Genomic DNA, 21,635 nt, shown 5'->3' on the forward strand with positions numbered 1-21,635 from the left:
GTTATAAGCAAAACAAAAAATGCTCTTCCTATGGAAACTTGGTCCTAACTATAACTACCTACTGGCGACCGCCATTAGGTAATTAATATATATATATATATATATATATATATATATATATATATATATATATATATATATATATATATATATATATATATTCACTTAAAAAACCATAGGTTTCACACATGTTATAGTCAGCTGGACATTTCACTCGTAAAAAACCAATGAAATTCCCCCGTTATAGTAAGTGTAGGCAACTATAACTCACGCAACCGCAATCCTCTGCTGATGACGTCAGATATTACATCACTGTATTTAGACACTTATTTACCCATGTCTTCTTCCATTAATCTTTAGCTATACATATATTACAAATATTTATTTTTCATAAAGACGCATATGTCATCAGGGATGTAATATCTGACGTCATCAGCAGAGGATTGCGGTCGCGTGAGTTATAGTTGCCTGCACTAACTATAACGGGGGAATTTCATTGGTTTTTTACGAGTGAAATGTCCAGCTGACTATAACATGTGTGAAACCTATGGTTTTTTAAGTGAATTTGCAAGGTTTTTTAAATGCTAATTCGTAACTATAACATGTGTGAAACCTATGGTTTTTTCAGTGAATTTGTACGTTTTTTTAAATGCTAAGTTATGTATTTATTAGATTTTTTTTTTCAGGTTTTTCACCGTGCACGCACCGTGCAATTTATTTATTTATTTTAAATCGTGAGGTGCGCGCACCGTGCGCGCGCTGTGGGCGCTCGGTGCACTTCGCGCACCGAGCACCCACGGTTCGCAGTACGTGCCGTGCTCGGTGCGCGCACCTGCCGATTTATTATTTATTTTTTTTATTGTTTTTTTCTCCCTTGGGGGTCCTTCTGTGACCCCCTGACCAAGGCTAGGGGGTCAGTAACTGTCCACTCTGCCCCCTTTTCACGTTCTCCACCTTTTTTTTCACCCCCTCAGACTGCGAGAGACAAAATGGCGGCCGACACTTCCTGGTTTCGACCGATTCGAATGTTTACCGACATCTAACAACCAATCAGAATTGCGCTCGCGCACGGCAGGGTGCGCGCACAGTGCGCGCATATAGATATTGATATGCTTTTAAATGCTATTTTCTCAGGAAATACTGAACAGATTTACAACAGACCTGCAAAAGCCACTTCCTTGACCTTATGGCTACCTCTCTGCCAAATTTCACGTAATTCTGTTCAGCCGTTCGGGCTGTAGCTGCGACTAAAGGTCCTATGGAAAAATGCATGGGGAAAACGCGTTTTGGGATTCCCCTTTTTTTCTCGGCCCCCGCTTGACGAATCACCCCGAGACTTTCAGGGTAGGAGCTGAGCGGAGCGCCCCATTAGTTTTGAAAATTTCGCGAGGATTCGTCAACCGGCGCCAAAGTTATTCAAAATAGAATTTTGAGATTTCCTATGGAAACTAGGTTGTAGCTACAACTATCTACTGGTGACCGCCAGTAGATAATATATATATATATATATATATATATATATATATATATATATATATGTATATGTATAAATATATGTATATGTATATATTACCTACTGGCAAATGATCATTTAATATTTAACATTTCACAACGAAGTGCATAATATGTCCTCCGTGTGCGGACGGTGCGCGAAGCGCATCGTGCGTACATGGCCCATCCAGCGTAACGTGGGCACGCGGTGCGCGTAGCGCACCGCGTGCCCACCGTGCATGCACGGCACTAACTGCGTAAAGTAAGCACGCGGTGCGCGAAGCGCACCGCGTGCTCACTGTGCGCGCACGGTGCGCGAAGTGCACCGTGCGCGCACGGAACGAACTGCGTTAAGTGGGCGCGCACGCCACGAACGGCGTAAAGTAACTTGGCATTTAAAAAAACGTACAAATTCACTGAAAAAACCATAGGTTTCACACACGTTATAGTTAGGAATTAGCATTTAAAAAACCTTGCAAATTCAATGAAAAAACCATAGGTTTCACACATGTTCTAGTTAGCTGGACATTTTACTCATAAAAAACCAATGAAATTCCCCCGTTATAGTTAGTGCAGGTAACTATAACTCACGCGACCGCAATCCTCTGCTGATGACATATGTGTCTTTATGAAAAAAAAATATTTGTAATATATGTATAGCTAAAATTTAATGGAAGAAGACAGGGGCAAATAAGTGTCTAAATACAGTATTAGCATCAGCAGAGGATTACGGTCGCGTGAGTTATAGTTGCCTGCACTAACTATAACGGGGGAATTTCATTGGTTTTTTATGAGTAAAATGTCCAGCTAACTAGAACATGTGTGAAACCTATGTTTTTTTCATTGATATATATATACATATACATATATACCATAGCCCCCATCAGGAGGTCACTGCAGCATGCACAATCCATTGCCCCCTCCAGTACAGCCAGTGACACAACTATTAGCCATCACACGAAAGGTGTGACAATTCAGATTACAACAGGCACCGAAGAGCTATAAGAAAAGCTTGGGCGGCATATATTAGTCTTTTTAATGTATATTGAACTAATGAACAACTGTTGTTGTTCTCATCTCCAAATTACACAAACTGGTTCAAATTAAGCGCTTACAGAGGCACTTGTAAAGGGAAGCCATGCCTCATAGGTATGAGTGTTGTGTTCAGATTAGAAAGGACAGATGCTCCATTCTGATCTAAAGTGCACTGGTCAAGAGAAAACTGACTGAAGCAATGGGAGGGTTGCTCTGCATGAAGGTGGCAAGGTGATACATGGCCATGCCAACATTAGTATGCCACTATTGTTTTTTCCTGTATATCTCTGCGTACGATGTCTGAAAATGATCCGAAGCATTACATTTAAAAAATCTTTTATAAAACTCTTTTAAATGTTTTTAAGATGTAAAGTAATTTGCATGCTATTTTAAAATTCTAAATTCTCTGTTGATTATATATTGTTGATCTTAGATCAAGGTCTAAATAAATAAATTCATTTGTTTGAGCTGAAGCACCCCTGGGTAGCAAGTTAGTACAGTGGAAGATAATGATATTAAGAAAGGTGTAGTTTACACAGACCCCTCCCACCAGCAGCCGCCCTTCGAATGGACGGAAACATCACTCTTTCTTCAGAACAGAAGGGAATGGACTGTCAGCTGACTGAAGGTTCCAGCACGCTTTTTGGTCCCAATATTCTGAAAAATGTAGGACCTAAATATTTCATCTAATGGAAGAATTGTATCCGCATCTCAGTGAGAAATTACCCATTAGAGCATTCAAAAATGATTATCTATAGAGTGCAGTGATTGTGATTAATTTGTTAAAAAAAGAAATGAGCGCCAGGGCTGTCGCCAGGAGGCCACTGCAGCTTGCACCACACATTGCCCCTGTCAGCGCCACCAATGATGTTAACAACACAGCTACTAACCATCATACTCCTATCAGTGTGACAATTCGGGCTATTCCAGGCCCCCAAAACTATAAAAATGGCTTGGGTGGCAGGGAATATTCATTTTTAATTTATGTTGAATTAAGAATGAACTGTTGTAGTGGTCATTTCTAAATTAGCCAGACAGCGTCACCTTGTGGCGACTGTCACAAGCGCTGGTGTTGACTATTAAGTGCCGGTGTCGAGCACCAGAGGCCCCCCCGCTCAAATTAAGCACTGGCAGTAAACTAACTATCTCCTTTCTTTTAGGCCATTAGATATTCCTGTTGGCTTCATTTTTTTGTTTTTTATATTGTCCTGAACTATACCTTACCATTACTTGTTGGGTTTACTTGCTGGAGTCATAGCTGTCACGAGTTCTAAAAATATATAATGATGTTTGTGTAGCGCTTTGATGCCCTATGTTCTTCTCTGTACTTTCCAGAGAATTTAAAAGTCATCAATTTAAGGTTCCAAAGTTTATCTTTATATTCGGTAACAGGTTCCTTGTCCGGAAAATGTGGAAGTTTAAGAAGGTTGGGCATTTGGTTTCACTCAAAAAGTAAACTTAAAGTAATGCATGGAAGCTTCAACATAAGTTTGCGAGTTCTCCTGAATAGGAGGGCGAGCGGGAAAAGATGCTCAGTGAAGGATTAAATGGCAGTGCAGGAGGGCTGATGTAATCCTTCACTTACAATGAGAATCTCACAAACGTCGTGAGTACGTCTTTGATTTGTTTTCCTTGGCTCGATGGAACCAAGTCAGATGATTGTTCCAAGTCCCAGTGACTAGGAATAAACACACAAGGGCCAAGAAGAGGAAGCTTCCGGAGGATGCAAAGGAAACACAAGCTGACAAATGGGGATAGGCAATTAAATAGAAAAAACAAGCATTGGCAAAGCCAGTAGGTCTAGAGTTGGCTACCAGCCTTTTGGTTTTGTCAGTCCTTGTTTTGTAATAGGTTTTGCAAAACCTTACTGTTGTAAAGGCTACTGGGTTTCATCCATATACAAAAAGGAAACTGGCTTAAAGTAAAAAATAACTACGTTGTGTTCAGATGTGCTTCTTTCTGAAGGGCAGAATGCAGTCACTCTCAGGGAAGTTTGTCTGTGGCTGACATGGGTAACCCATGTTCCCATGCAGTATGTGCAGTAGGTGGTACTGGTAGAAAATGTGAATGAAACGATAACAGACCAATGAACGAACCGCGCTGGCTGAAAGACCCTGTACAGACGTTATGTATACTATTTTAGTAAAATGAAAAGGTTAGGCTAACGCTAGACCTAAAAGTATATGAAAACTCCACACTGGTCAAATAGTCCTAGAAATAATACATACGTTTATATTCACAATTTGTAAAAGGAGACACAGTTTTAGGAAGGTCTGTGTAAATGCATTCAAGCTTTAAGAGAGTTTAAATATATACCCAGAGATCAGTCGAGGGGAACCAAGAATGGCAGTAGGAGACAGTATATCAGTGTCAGGAGTCATTTGCAGGATATTTCTGAAGTTTCCTGCTCAAAGAAAGACGGATCATTGCGTGGTTGACACATGAGAAACATCACATTTCAAGAAAAAAGTTTTGTGAAGGTCCATGCTGAAATCCATGCGACAACATAGAAGAGCCTTACTAATATCCTTTTAGATTTTCTGCCTGTCGCTTGCATCTCCTAGTTATTCCAGTTGGGGTCTAGGATTATGTAGCTGGGCTGTGTTTGGTTGGATGGTGGGGAGATGTCAGACACTTAAGCTCCCAAACATTCCAGGCAAGGGATTTTGGAGCTGTATACCTGTCATCAGTAGGATGTATGCATCCGTCCCCCATCATTCAGGAGGGTTTCTCAGCCAAAAGAGCTTGGCCCTTAGAGTAGTGCCCTATGGTTCAGAAAGAGTGAAGCTGGGCTGGCCTAAAGGCAGTGCTTAGTTTGTAAAAAAAAAAACTAAGTGCCAGGGCCCATATCAGGAGACCACTGCAGCTTGTACCACCCATTGCCCTTGCAAGTGCTACTTATGAAAGTACCAACACAACTAACCATCACACTCCTCCAAGTAACTTCTAATATAGGTTATAGCTTTAGGTTGCAGGTATTAGTCATTTTAATGTATATTGAGTTATTAAACAATTGTTGTAATCATTTCAAAATTGGAAAAACAGTGCCACCATGTGGCAGGCTGTCATAAGTGCTGGTGTTATCAATAAAGTGCCGGTGCAGAGCTCCGGAAACCACCGGCTCAAATTAAGCACTGCCTAAAGGAAGAAACAGTACACAGTGTGAATGGAGCTAAGAGCAGATAGACAGTGGGGGAAACCTCTAGAAGTGGGCATCGCTCCTGTTCAAGTTCAATTCAACCACTGCTGATTGTCACCATTCCACTAGCAAGGTATGATACACCCAAACCTCCCTTCCATTGCAGTGCCTTCCTGGGGGACCCAAGAGAACTCTGCCCGGAGTTTGAATTTCTTTTTTAAAAGAAGGTGGCATTAAGTGCCTGACATTGTCGTAGTTGGTCAGCCAGGAAATTTCGCTTTTCCATGAAGCCTCTGTCTATCTGAAAGGAGGACTTAAATTCAAGAGGAGACCATGATACTTGAGAGGAAAGATTTAATACTGACAAAGCTGTATACAACTGATGCGGGTGCCACAGCAAGCAGCACATGGATCTTGGAGTGATAAAGGGAGTTAGGCTAGGTAGTGGAGCATTGAGGTGAGTACTGCAGCATCCCTATTCACCATATTATGAATAAGAGCCCTATGAAAAGAGCCTTATATGGTTGGGTAGTTTTCAGGAGCGACTGGGGTGACTACATTCTCTTTTTTCTCCGGGTGGGCTTGCTTTAGTAAAGGGGTCCTGGATCACAAGCAGACTGCCTTCTAGAAGGTTACTCGTGATTCCTCTCTCTCAGCCATGTTTTTGTGATGGAAATACATCTCCCTGCAAAGCATGGCCGACTACTGTCCGGTGCTGCTGACGAGGCCCAAGGGCCTGGAGCTCTGTGTCCCCAGCCTCTTGCATCAGTTCACGTGTGTGGCCTCACTGGTGGTGAGAATCAGGAGCTGCTGAGGAGGGCCAGCAGAGAGAACTGACCTTTAGTGGTCATCACCTCACCAGTACTCTCTAGATACAGCTGTGCTCGTCTGCTCTTTAACAATGACCATTGATCTTGGCCTGAAGAGTGAAGCATCCTGTGCATTCACTAGTGATATTGCACACTGGCTCTTTCTCTGAGTTGACGCTCTTTCATGGAGGGGGAGGACGGAAAGGTGTGGTGAACTCACCTCCTCCTTAATCCACCTACATAGGCCTACCCCGATATGATTTCCTTTTCACCTTGGCATGTTCACTCCCCGCCTGCCCATAACAGCCCAACTTAAATATTTTGCGTTCGAGGCATGTGGGCTGCTGAATTCATATCTGTGCATAGATCACCGCCTAGTGTTGGGTCCGGATGATTGCACATTGTTGTCCTGGAAGAGTCTTCGAAGTATCACGAGATAGGTGGCTCCTCCCCTGGACTACAGTGCGCATGGGCATCCTCTCCATCCTTAGATTGTTTTTTTCCGCCATTGGGTTCGGATGTGCTTATCTTAGCTCAAGTTCGGAAACTTTAGTTTAAGGCCAAAAGGCCTTTAGATCTCGTTGGTATTGTTCCCGTTCGGTATTAACCAGTTTATTTTGTGTTTTAGCACCTTCATCACGCTTTTCGGATCCGCTTTGGTCCGAACATCGAACTTCGATCGACGATGGAATCGAGGACTCCCTTCAAGAGATGTCCTTTATGCCACGCGAAATACCCACACATCGACGTCCATCCGGTGTGCAACAAATGTCTCTCACCGGATCATGATGAGTCGAAATGTATGGCCTGCGCCCGGTTCCGCTCGAAGAAGACTCTCCGGAATCGACGGGCATCGAGATTGGAGGCACAGCAATCGGCGCCTGCCCCGGCCAACATCTTTAGCACCGAGGACGAAGACGCCGAGAGCGTAGAAGATATAGACTCCAGCCACACTTCCGAACATGACTCCCGATCGGAAGACGACGATGAGGTGATCTTTGAGGGCGAAGACGTCGTCGAAGAGGTAGGAGACTACAATGAGGCCCTTGGGGCCGAGGAAGATAGCTCCAGCGAAGAGCTAGGCCAACCCGTCGATACGGAGGCCGAGAGACAAAGTCGTCATAAGGCTCAGGTCGAGGGATCGCCTGCGGGCCTTACCCAAGATCAGTCACACGGTTCTTCGGCCCCGCCTCAAGGCCCGGCCTCGAACATTTCACAGGAGCCATTAATATCGAAGACGACTGGATTTCCTTCAGTGAAACCGAAACCGTCCGTCGCACCGGTTACATCGAAACTGAAAGTGAAAGAGGTTGCGATCGGATCGAAGGCCTCGAAGCCCTCCACTCCTTCGACGCCGGCACAGGTCATCGGCACCGAACGCACCAAACGAGATTTCGGTGCCGAGCTCACCGCGACGGGTCCCGGCGCCGAGCCAAAGAAGAAGGCCCTCGGTCCCCACAAGGCGCCTCGGCCTATGGCACCGAAGATTACGGCCCAACCCACCAAGGTCAAGGTTTTCGACCCATCTGCGTCGACATCGAAGACTGCGGTGCCTGCCAAATCATCGACTCCGACGAGCGTCGATACCTCCCTTCGGATCGACGACCCAAAGACTGGAAATAAGTTGGATGCCGCTTCGACGCCTGCCTCCAAGGTGCCTATCGGTTCCAAAGCGCCATCTGCATTCACCTTGCAACAGGTCTCAGCATCGTTGCAACGTATCAGAGACCGGGCAACCCTCCAACCTACGTCAGGTCCCGAGACGCACAAGGCCGCAAAATCACACTCGGCGCCGGCGCACATCACATTTGGATTGCCGCCGCCCACGGCACCGAAAATGTTCGAAATTCGGACACGTGTCCGCCAAACACAGTCACTATCCACTGGACAAATCGATATCGAGCCTTCACAGGCACACTTTATCGACGCCGACACTGGTAGGTTGATGCTCCGCAAGCGGAAAATCACACCAGAGAAGCGCTTGGACTCATACAAAATTCCTCTGAAACACAAATTGCCGGCAGGTTCCGCACCAGTGCTTCATGAACACTTTCAACCCTTCCTTCAGGATCCGCCGTCCTTTTCTCCTACGCATTCAGAGGCAGACGCAGGAGAGGACTATATAGGGGATGATACCACCTACCCTGGGGATATCGATCCTGATGATCACTTGCAAGACCCAGATCAGGCATGGGATGACCCCACCGACCAGGGTAACGCACCAGATACTCCTGACACGCAGCTTTACAATATAAAGACATCTCCCACCGAGGACACTGCTGCCTTTAATGCCCTCATAGAACGGGCTGCTGCCAATCATGGAGTGGAACTCCATTCTGACACTGTAGAAGAAGATTTCTTAGTGGACACTTTCGCCTCCTCTGAGAAAACCGTCAAAACTCTGCCAATGTTGAAGGGAGTTCTAAAACCTGCAAAAGACATTTTTAAAGAAACAACCAGGGCACGGGTGCTGAACCCCAGAATCGAAAAGAAGTACAAGCCTGCACCCGGAGACCCTATGTACATTAGGGGTCAGTTACCTTTAGACTCCATGGTTGTTGCTAATGCTCGCAAACGAGCCCATTCACAAACAACGGGTGATGCCCCTCCCCCCGACAAGGAGTCCAAAGTGCTGGAGACATCAGGCAAAAGGATAGCAGCGCAAGCGGCAAACATCTGGCGCATTGCCAACACACAGGCACTCCTGGCCCGTTATGATAGGTCCCACTACGACACACTAGAATCACTGCTACACTACAACATTTGCCAGATGAATACAAAGAGGCAGCGGAGCTCCTTATCAGAGAGGGAAAACTCCTTACAAATGCGTCCAATCAAATGCGCACTGGATGCAGCCGACACTGCAGCAAGGGCGATCAACACAAGCGTCATGTTGAGGAGGCACGCATGGTTGAGAATCTCAGGCTTAAAGCCTGAGATTCAGAACAATATCTTAAATCAACCGGTCAACCCAGACTATTTATTTGGCCCTGAGGTTGACACTACCCTCGAAAAAATTAAGAAAGACACTGAAACTGCAAAATCAATGGGGGCTCTGCAGTCGCAGCAGTTTTGTAGTGGCTCCTTTCGTCGCCCCGGGAATAGAGGGGCAGCTAGAGGTCAGGGGTCCCAGCAGCAGTACAATAAAGGGGGCACGCAAAGTAACTATGATAAAACCACTAGAGGTGGATATTGTGGATCCAGCACCAAAGGCAGAGGACGTGGGTACGGCAACACCAGGTCCTCCCCCAAAAACAAACAGTGACGCCTTCTCCCTGCCCCCCGACCACATAACACCTGTCGGGGGGAGACTCCAGCAGTTCCTGTCAGTCTGGAAAACCATCACCACAGACAGGTGGGTCAGGGACATTATCCAGTACGGTTACTGTCTAGAATTAACGTCCACTTCACCCAACATACCGCCAAAGCACCGTCCTATGTCCGTAGAGCACTTGGCATTATTGCAGCAGGAGGTACTAAGTATGCTGCAAAAAGGTGCAATAGAAGTCGTGCCCGTCAACCAACAGGGGACAGGGGTGTACTCTCTGTACTTCTTAATCCCAAAAAAGGACGGTTCTCTCAGACCTATACTAGACCTGAGACCCCTCAACCACTACATTCTATCAGAACATTTCCATATGCTCACCCTACAGCAGCTTCTACCGCTACTCAGTCAGGGAGACTTCCTAGCCACACTGGATTTGAAAGATGCGTATTTCCACATACCCATACACCCATCGCACAGAAAATATCTCAGGTTCACTATTCAGGAGCATCACTAGCAGTTCAAAGTTCTCCCCTTCGGCGTAACGACGGCACCCAGGGTCTTTACCAAGTGCCTAGCGACAGTGGCTGCACATCTACGGAGACAGCACATTCACGTCTTCCCTTACCTGGACGACTGGCTTGTTCAGGCAAAGTCAGCCCAGCAATGTGCCAGCCACATGTCCCTCACCATTCACCTTCTTCACAGTCTAGGATTCTCACTAAATTACCCGAAATCACATCTTCAACCCGCACACGTACGACAGTACCTGGGCGCGACCATAAACACTCTGACAGCCACAGCTCAGCCAAATTTAGTGAGGATCAACAGCATGCAACTGCTGATCACAAAGTTCAAACCTCAACACTCCCTTCCAGCGCGAGTGTTCATGCAGTTGATAGGCATGATGGCCTTCTGCATTTTCATAGTCCCGCACGCGAGACTACATATGCGCCCGCTTCAGGAGTGCTTAGCACGTCAATGGAATCAGGCTCACGGACAATTAACAGACCTAGTGTTGGTGAGCAGTCGGGCATACAACTCTCTGCATTGGTGGAATCCACAAAACCTTTGCAAGGGCCGACCGTTCCAAGAGCCTGTTCCGCAAATAATACTGACGGCGGACGCCTCTCTCCAGGGATGGGGAGCTCACGTACTCAATTACACAGTGCAGGGACTATGGACGACACAGCAAAAGAAGATGCACATCAACATTCTGGAACTGATGGCAATCTTCCTAGCCATGAAGGCATTCAAAGTACACTTATGCAACAAAGTCGTGTTGATCCGGACGGACAACATGACTGCCATGTACTACATACAGAAGCAGGGAGGAACACACTCTCCACAGTTGTCTCATCTGGCTCAGAGCATGTTTAAGTGGGCCATTCAGAGGAACATATTCCTCATGGCGGAACACCTCCCGGGCAAGGACAACCAGATGGCGGATCTGCTCAGCAGACACAGCCACCAGATGCACGAGTGGGAGCTACATCCGTCAGTACTCCAGCCGTACTTCCAACAGTGGGGTCATCCAGAGATAGACCTATTCGCCACAAACGAAAACGCAAAATGCCAAAGCTTTGCCGCCAGGTTCCCACATCCGCAGTCGCAGGGCAATGCGATATGGATGAACTGGTCCGGCAGATTTGCGTACGCTTTTCCCCCAGCGCCATTAATACCGCTAGTGGCACGCAAACTGCAACAACACTCACTGACACTCGTCCTAGTTGCTCCCACATGGGCACGCCAACCATGGTACACCACCTTTCTAGAACTTTCCGTGGTGCCGCATCAAAGGCTGCGGATCACACCCGCACTTTTAACGCAGAACCATGGCGAAATTCAGCACCCAGATCCGCAACAGCTGAACTTGGCAATCTGGCTCCTGAGGTCTTAGAGTTTGGCTATCTAAACCTGCCACCTGAATGTATGGATATCATCAAGGAGGCCAGGAGACCCACAACCAGAGCTTGCTATGCGGCTAAATGGAAAAGGTTTGTCATTTACTGCAACAACAATGACATTAACCCGCTGGACGCATCCATTCAAAACATCATCTGTTACATCTTACACTTATACCGATGCAATCTGGCATACAGCTCCATACGTATACATTTAACCGCGATAGTAGCCTATCTTCAAAACAGGCAGCACCTCTCTTTATTCAGAGTGCCTGCCATCAAAGCCTTCTTAGAGGGACTCAAACGAGTGATTCCCCCGAGACACCCACCGGCACCAGTGTGGAACCTCAATGTGGTCCTCACCAGATTAATGGGTCCACCTTTTGAACCTCTCCATTCATGTGAGATTCAATTCCTCACCTGGAAGGTAGCTTTCGTAGTGGCAATCACTTCGTTAAGAAGAGTTATTGAACTCCAGGCACTAACCGTTCAAGAGCCATTCATACAGGATCACGCAAACAGAGTTGTACTACGTACCAACCCCAAATTCATGCCTAAAGTGATATCGCAGTTCCACATGAATCAGACTATTGAACTGCCTGTTTTCTTTCCAAATCCACAAAATGTCGCAGAGAGAATGCTCCATACACTAGATGTAAAGAGGGCCCTCATGTACTATATAGACAGAACAAAGGATTTTAGGAAAACAAAACAACTTTTCGTTGCTTTTTCTCCACAACACAAGGGCAACGCCATTTCCAAAGCAGGGATAGCCAGATGGATCGTTAAATGTATTCAAATTTGCTATCAAAAAGCTAAAAGCACATTAACGATTCCCCCACGAGCCCACTCAACACGAAAGTTAGGGGCGTCCATGACTTTCCTAGGAAACATTCCTTTGCAGGAAATATGTAGAGCAGCCACATGGTCCACTATACATACATTTACCAAACACTACTGTGTAGATGTACACTCAAAACAGCAGGCAGCTGTAGGACAGGCTGTTCTCAAAACTCTTTTTCAGACTGCTGCAGCTGGCACGGGCAGCCGCCGCTAATGGAGGTACTGCTATATAATCTATGCACAGATATGAATTCAGCAGCCCACATGCTTCGAACTGAATATGCTACTTACCAGTATGCATCTGTTCTTGGCATGTAGGGCTGCTGACATTCATATCGCCCACCCTCCTCCCCGGCGCCTGTAGCGGCTGCAGCACTCAGAATTTCTGTATAGCATGGTCATCACTTACTGTATCTACTCCATCACTGCCACAATGGCGAAAAACAATCTAAGGATGGAGAGGATGCCCATGCGCACTGTAGTCCAGGGGAGGAGCCACCTATCTCGTGATACTTCGAAGACTCTTCCAGGACAACAATGTGGAATCATCCGGACCCAACACTAGGCGGCGATCTATGCACAGATATGAATGTCAGCAGCCCTACATGCCAAGAACAGATGCATACTGGTAAGTAGCATATTCATTGTCACCGAGTAGTATTGGTCTTTTGTTGTTGCAATTTGCCACATTAAACAAGTCCTGGGTATTGGGAGGGGGAAACATGGGGGGGTGGAGTTGGGAGAAAAGAATTGGTTGCATTTGTGCTGGATGTAAGTACCTTTCTATTGTCATTCTCTTTGTGTATGTAACAGTCTAGCTCCTTTCACCTTTTTAGGTCTCGCCTAGCGACGCAGCGCATGCACTGCTCGTCTTGGCGAGATCTATTGTTGTGGGTTTCTTTTCCGAAGGGGGACAGGACATGTGCACGCGCCCAGAAGACAGGAGATGTGCACGTGTACTGCTCGCAGCGCCCATCTGGACAGCCCAACGCATGTCCACGCCCCCAGAAACAGGAGATGTGCACGCAGATACGCAGAAAAGCTGAAGCTTGTTTAGTTGGCAGCAATGCGTCTGTTTTCAAGGCTACCCATTAAATTACAAATGGCAAAACTCAGAGGCAAGATCTTAAAAAAAAACAATACATGCGTTTTTCCCTACCCATTAAATTACAAATGGCTAAACTCAGAGGCGAGATCTTAAAAAAAACAATACATGCGTTTTTCCTAGAATGTGTTGAGTGCCTTTACTGAATCTGTCGTTATCCCGCACACTCCCTTCCTCAATTTGTCGGTCTTGTTGCATGATAGCTAATATCTGTCTACCAGAGTGGTTATTATTTAATGTACACATATATGCGCACACGCTACTGATATCCGCCTGGTTAATGAAGTAGAAAGCAGACATATTACCAGTGTGGATATATTTTCTCTGCGAGGGCCTATCTGTGCTGTTGGGACAGCGGGGAAGCAGATTCGCGAATTCGCATGACACGGAGGATATGATGCATTCCCCGTCTAATTATAGGGTTATGCTTCCTTCCTTTCACCTCAAGAGAAATATGCATCCCTTTGAAAGCATGTGGGGATGTGATGAATACTCGATAGTCAGTTAAGTAAATACCTTTACCCAATAAATGTGCTACTTGACAGGATAACACAATAAATCCCGCGCTAAGTTCTTATTAGCTTTGCAGTAGTCTGCCATGAGCAATGCCTGCGTCGTTGGTGTGTTTAATAGGCCCTGCTGCGCCACATGAAGCCACATGATGTGTGCCTGCTCCCACTGCTCACTAGTGGAGAAGTTACGGCATGAGGTCATGCCAGGTGAGCGTTGTAGGGGAAGGGAAATCTTGCTTCTTACATATCCCATGTGTCTGCTTTTTAAAACACTAGACTCTGAGCGCTGTTGCGAGTGAGGCGGCGCTATTGAATAGCGCAAACTGCAAATTGCCACTTCTCTTTTTGAAACTCAGGAGCAGCAACATTGTCGTGGTGTCACCAGGGCTTTAAGTGAAAGCTTTTTTAATATTATATACAAGCCATAGTTGCTGCTTATTTATCTTATGCAACTAATAACCATTGACAAAGCCAACAGTCCTGACTTGTTGGTGGTATGATGTTGCTTGTTGTATCATATATCTGGATGCAATGACAGAAACAGCAAAATACAAGTCAGGCGGCACACTATGCTAAGCACAGATTTTTAGTTTATGTGTTTTAAGCCACACCCTTGATTACACTGGCCACGCCCCTTTGAGAGACCCCGTAGGTTTTTCATCCCACTTAAAGCCCTGCCTGAAGGGATTTTTTGTCGCAATTGTAAAGACTCTGAGAATTTAGATCAAACATCCTTTTGGAGTGGCAAGTATCAGGTGCAGACTGGTTACTTAAATGCTGCTATTACTCTCTAACAATAAGGATGAGTCATCACTAACAAAGAAGACAAGTGTCCCTTTCCATAGGGGTGACTCAATATTGATAATGAGCATGATTTGTCATCATGTAGCACTCCGATGATCATATCTTGTCACATAAATTTGAATGAAGGTGACCTATTGCAAATCAAAAAGTTGACTGAACATGACTTAATCATCACTAGCATTAAGGATGACTCGCCATTTTGAATAACAATAATGCTGCAGCATCACTAAGGAGGACTTGCGACAAACAATAACAATGATTCTCTTGTATCCTGTAGGATGTAGTAGTTTTTCCATTAGTCTCATGTTCTTTGCCTGTGATCTCGAGCTGAGACTCACAACATTTATGGAGAGTTTGCGGAAAACTACCATGGCGATCAGATTTGAGATTTAATGGTCGCTGGAGTACAGGCCTGGATGTTGGTGGTCGCTCTTTGGGAGGCTTAATTATATTTTGAGAATAAAGAATATTATACTTACCTGATCTGGAATGCTGGTTCCTTGACTGGAAATAAGTAAAATATATATATTTGGCAACGAGTTTTGCTGTAAGTTTGGAATATTTTGGAGCCTGCTACTTTGAACATTCAGAAGCGGTTTGGTTATGCCACCCAGTGTACGGCTAATAACCGCTAAAACGGATAAAGAAATGTATGCAAAAGTTGGGATCCTCAAGTACCAATTGGCTCTAAGCTACTGGAGGTGTGGCACAGGTTCGTTGCTGATGTCATCTCAGGTGAGACAAGGGGGTCAGGCATTTCCATCCTACCGTCATGCCAATATACCATACATCACGTCACGCTACTGACCGATCATGAGTGTGCATGCTGAAATTTTGTGCTGATTTCAGTTCAAATATGATGTTCTTTTAACTGGAATAAATTCAATATATATTCTAAATTTCGAGCGACGAAAATTCATTTATTTTTCTACTTTATTGTCCAGTGTTGCTGAAACAGATTATTTTGGAAAAAAGATGGCATTTGCAATGCAATAGGTCTCGCATTTGCGGAATTTTAAGCTATTGCCATTGTACATGCCAATGCCTTTTATTTATCTGTTTTTAAAATCAACACATAGATAAAAGCTTTGTCATTTACAATGCCAGTAGCTGAAAGTTTCGCAAATGCGAGATCTATTGCATTGCAAATGCAAATGCTTGTTGTGTATGTCCCCGACCACTGGAGGTTCCTGCATGAAGGCGTAGGGGCGGAGCCCCACCAGTCTCCAGAGGACAGAGAAGGAGATTGACAGGTCTGAGGCTGCGGCACTTACACTGTCCATTCTGGTAACAGTGCAGCACAGCCCTGTACATACACACGCTGCGCATGCGAGGTGGACGACTTCAATACCGCCCAAATCCCGCATGTGCAGTGTATGTCTGTGAGGCAGTGGTGAGGGCAAGCAGGCGCTACTTAGTGCAGCAGTTTTGCCAGTACTTTGGTTGAATACGCGGCTCGACCGGATCTATGACGTAACTGATAACATCTTTCGAGAATCCCGCCTCCTCCTGTGACTGGCTGACCCTTGTTACTGTCAACCTACGAGAATAGGAGGCGGGATTTCCAACACTACTTCCTTCGGTCTGTGCTGGGTTCCTATTTCCCTCCTTCCTTCGACGAGCTGCATCTGGGCCCCTGAGACACCTCTGGGAGAAACACCGTCGTGTCCCTGACCAAGTTGAAACCGGTGAGTACAAGTGCGCCTTGCCTTGTTTTTCAACGGCCGCCACTGCGGCAAGAACAAATGGCTGAGTTGTCCCTACTGGACTTGAAATCTGCCCTACAGGTGACACATAGACCTCTGTAGGAAACATATTAACCCCCTGAGCTATCTTGCCATCGTCTTGCTGCATCAACAGTGTCCTCAGCGGCAGCCCACTTTCGGGTGTAAGATAAAGCTGGCGTCCACTTCCAGAAACAAAGGTGGCTTCTGTTTTCATGACCCTGCCAGAGTAGCGGGTGCTCTTTTTAGAACATCGCCCTCTGATGTATTCAACCATGCCTGTACCAGCCTGGGTGGCTACCCGATCTCCCCCTGCACCCTCCTCGTGTCCCACCGGCTCCCGTGACACACTCGCTTTATAGAGACAGAACAGAGGAGCTGCGGATTAACCGCAGCCTTTGATCTGCTCCTTTGGGGCCTTGAAACCCGATAGGCTGAGCGCGCTGCCAGAACTCCCACGAAAGTTCCCATAAACTCCGAGTGTTTTTTAATGTTTTTGTCTCGGTGTTCCAGCATTATTCAGTGTTCCCATCATGTTTGTAAGGATACACGCGAAGGTACGAAATAGCATCAAGATAGCTCAGTGAGTTCAGGTGCTGTTGCAGAGCTGCTGTGTAACAGTGACTTTGCAGCATAGAGCTTCATAGCGCTTCAGCTTAAATAAACTTCTAGTTTCTAAGCGCTGTAAATTACAGATGATGCGAGTAGTACCGCATATATTGAATATATTAAAACATCCATTAGCAAGAGTTAATATCGCCCTCTATTCAGAAGCAAATTGTTAACTTCTAATTAGAGGCTATTTTCGGTGAGATTGCAGACCAAGTTGTGCAATTATGGGCGGGAATCTGATATGTCAGGCTCTCGGGCCAACCCTGTCTGTTTGGGCTGTGAATGCCTCTTTGGTTTCAGAAAGGACAGAACTCTCTGTGCTATTAATAATTGGGGACAGAAGCCAGCAGGGTACCAACAGATCCAAGCCACCCCATGGGTCGGTTATAATTAAGCCGTAATGTCATGGAAACCGTCCATTGTCACCCCGTGCTTTATATATTACCTAAAACTGCTCTTTAACGGTTGCTATAGCTAAATGGAGAATAATATGAGAAAATTGTTCTTACAGAACTTCATTCTGCATATAGGCATTTATCATGCATTTTCCTCAAGGAAATATTAGCTGACCTCACCTGGTGAAATTTATGTGCATGAAAACTGCAGTTGGGGAAAGGTCGATAATGACTGCAAAATTCCAAATGCCGATATGCGAAGTGATAAGAGATGACGTCTATTTCTGAACTGAATAACCCACTTGTTTTCGGGCCCTTAACATAAACGAGAATGAAAACAGACAACAGCCTAGCACAACTGGATCGAACCACGGACCCGTTCAATAGGGCGTGAGGCTATCCCATACACTTGGCCCAAAAGTAGAAACGACTGCATGAAACAGCTCCTTGCCAACAGCTTTTTACCATATACAGCACTGGAGCCTTAGAGGCCTGGCGCCTCAGCATCTGCCTTCCATGACTGCTAAATTTAAAGTGTGCGGGGATAAACTACTTCCAAAATTCACCGTCCGCCCCTGTCCCCGACTCTGCCTTTTGTCCCTCAATCCTTGCGCATTTATTTCTGCAGCTGCCTCGTTTCTTATTCTGGGTAGTCTAAGGCACACGGGAGTGTGGGTATCTTCTACCTCTACCTTTCACTGTCGTTCTCTCTGCATTTCTACTCCACTTCCTCTTACCCATCTGTCACCGCTTCACCACGCGCTTGCCACTGCCCTCCTTCTTACAGTGACCTTGCCCCTCTGAACCGTACTGCCGCCTGCAGGGAACAACTGATTCTCACACACACAGAGACGTTAGTCATTCATCTTCGGCCTTACTCCCTATGTGTCACTCACATATCACCCCATTGTCTGCGCCCCTTTTTTTTGTGACTGTAGTTATCATGCACTCTAATCTTCTGTCTCCCTTCCTTTTTCACTCCTCCAGCCCCTCCCTAATGTCTGCCCGACTTCGAGACCCGCTGACTCCCAATCCCTCTGCATTACCCTCATTCCCCATCACTGAACCTGTCTCTTTCCATCCTAACCCTCTTCTCCCACACACCCCATTCCGCTCTCTCCTTTCCAGTCATGGACCGTGCCTCCCTCCTCCCAGCCATCACTCCACCTCCCCCCTGCAGCTATCGTCTTCCCCATCAATGAATCCGTCACTCTGCCTGGGCCATCCTCTTCCTCCTTTTGAAGCTAGTTTCATTGTGACAGCCAGGCTGGCAACGCAGGGATAGGGTAGTGGTCTGTGGTGCTTTAGTTCAACTCCAGCGATGGCCAAGTCCGCAGGCGTAATGAGACGAGTCCGCCTTCTTGGAGTATGCCTCTTTGGATCACATTTAAAAGCTCAGACCAAACTCAAGAGGCACCAGAAGTGAAGAGTGGGACATAGCTCAACAAGCACAAACATTAAAGAGTAAAAAGAATATTTACAGAGAAATTCAGACAAAATAGTATATAAAATAGCCTTCTACTATTAAAAGGTTCAACATTTGATGGACATTACATTACCTCTGCCATCCTGATGGACAACTGTCGGTCAAATTTAGACATTTAGTGAAAGTTTTAGGGATAGCTGCTGTAGGTTTTAACGGTCATTCACCAAACTTTAAACTTTTATGTTTTGGTTTTCAGAAGTAGACTCCCAAAGCTGGAGTTTGTTTCAGAAAAACAAAAACTAATGACCCCATACCCTTGGAGTTTCACCCCAAAGTGTGAGGGTCATTTTTCGTTTTCTCTTTCCCCCACACAGGGTTTTTCTGACGGTGATGGACAGGAAACAAAGACATTACTCTGGCCACTCTAAATAGGGTGGAAGGTGCAATGTCCTTCCCCTGACAGCCCCTACTCTATCAGGCCTTCGGAGGAAGTTTTTTTTATGTTGACAGAGCCAATGGGGGCTCTTTCGATGGAAAACAGAAGGTCAGCCCATTTCTAAATGAGGCAGGTAGACTGAAATTATGGCAGACAGGTAAGTCTGCCATGTGTTCAGCAGAATGCCCTGTCGGCGAAACACTAAATCAAGCACATTTTTTGTAAAATAACCTGATATATTCCCTGGCATTCATTGGATATCATTAAAGTCTATGGGCAGTGGGAAAAAGTGATCATGTTACTCTACGGTTCTTCTCTGGTGAGGAGGGAATCCTGGACTCCAAGTTAGGACAAAACATAAGTGTTCTGGCAGTTCTTAAGGAGAGAGTCTGGGACTGATTCCTTCCTACGTTGTTCTCTTTCTAGAGCTCTGTACATTCCAGCAATGGTTGACTTGGTGCTGTTGCCCAGTAGGGGTATCACAAAGCTGAATGTAAAGATTTCTACCTTGTAATCAGTAGATATTACGTAGACTTTCAACTTTAGCAATTCTTGGATTTTGAAGATTTATTTTAGATTTGATCAGCAAGTAATCAAGCGGGACAAAATTATGTGTCATTCAGTAGAAGATCTCCGTGGCACCCACACAGCAACTCGAAGGCACAATGAAGTTCCACTTAAGGCCGTACGTAGCCAGGAGTATTTGTATTTTGGGGGTGCCTGGCCGCCAGTAAAGACAAAAGAATGAGAAAGTTCGGACCATGGGGTTTGTTCTATTGCTTTACGATTTGCAATCAATTGTGGCAGTGTTTTCTGTGTGTTTGAGAGAAACATAACTGCTAAGCAGCAGTGGTGGCTGCTCCTGTAAATCAGTAGGGGGTGTGTGGTAGGGAGCGTAAAAACAAAATAGGATCACTTGCCAGCTGGCCGCCTCCATCCTCTCTTTCCTCTTTTCCTGGCTTCTCTGCTAACAGGAAGCACCAAGGCTCCCTAAGCCAATCACAACGCTGCAATGCAGCACTGTGATTGGCCAGAGCACCGTGGCTCGGTGCTCATACAGGGATTGGAAGCCTGGGCATGTTCTCCAACCAGGCTGTAATGCAGCCTGGGTGGAGAGCATGCAAAGTGTGCATGAATGTTTGGCCGGCCCGGGCAGATCAGGGCTTCGTTGGGCAGCCAGTTTCTGATGGATCAGATGTCACTTTTCTAGAAGAACGCATAGGCGTTCCCTATTGTCTTTGCTGTACGTTGATGAGGGCGTAAGGGACAGTTTCAATTAACTGGAAACATCGGATATAACACCCAACTTTAATAAACTAGAATACTAACCTTGAAAGACTTGTTAACTATTTATTGAGGTGAGACAAATGTTTCCAGAATCATCATGCTAGAAAAGCGAAGGCTAGAGGCTGCACTAACTTCAGAAGTGTTGCATACGTACTTTTTAGATGACAACATTGCAAAAAGGAGATAATTGCTAAAATGTGTATCTTCCAGAAACATACTATTTGCTTCATTCTATAAAAGATAGCATATCAAAGAATCATGCATAAAGCCCTGAATTACAAATATCACTCAAGCACAATCCAAACGTGGACATGTAAAACATGAGCACCTAAAATCATGACTGGAATGGAAACCATCACCACGCAAACTGTTTTTTATTTTAACATTTGATTACCTTATTGCTGAGCACTCGCTATCTGTTGGCAATGTGGCGTGGTCTGTCCTTTGCCATCGGCTGCGTGGGCTAAGTTTTATTTGATTTGTCTATGTTCCTGTCTCTCTTTGTGCTATCTGTTCCCGTGCCCTTTCTCTCTTTGTTAATTCTTATTAAGCCTCTTATTTCCCTCTGTGCCCTTTATTTCTTTAGGTAGACCTTTTGCCTCCATGCTTTTTGCCTAGGTGTGTGCTATAGGAATACCACATACAGTGCTCTTTCTTTCTTTCTCTTTCTTTCGTTCTTTCCCCATTCTTTCTCTCTTTGCCTTTTCTTTCACTCAATACTCTTGTTTTTCTCAGTCCATTCTTTTTTTGCAGATATTCTAGATTTATAGATTTACATTTTATGCTTCTGTTCAAAGAAGTTGTTTTTTTGTCTCTTGGGCGTTGACCTGGATAGGATTGTGTGGCTC

The 21,635-nt window shown here is 45.5% G+C and overlaps 1 protein-coding gene across 3 annotated transcripts in view; it reads left to right on the forward strand.

Moving 5' to 3' along the window:
- The window catches only part of KIF21B (kinesin family member 21B), a 1,294,294-nt gene that overhangs the window by 400,001 nt on the left and 872,658 nt on the right, over nucleotides 1-21,635 (forward strand). The window lies entirely within an intron of this gene.

Source organism: Triturus cristatus, chromosome 1_1 (genome assembly GCF_964204655.1).
Source record: "Triturus cristatus chromosome 1_1, aTriCri1.1, whole genome shotgun sequence".
NCBI lineage: Eukaryota > Metazoa > Chordata > Amphibia > Caudata > Salamandridae > Triturus > Triturus cristatus.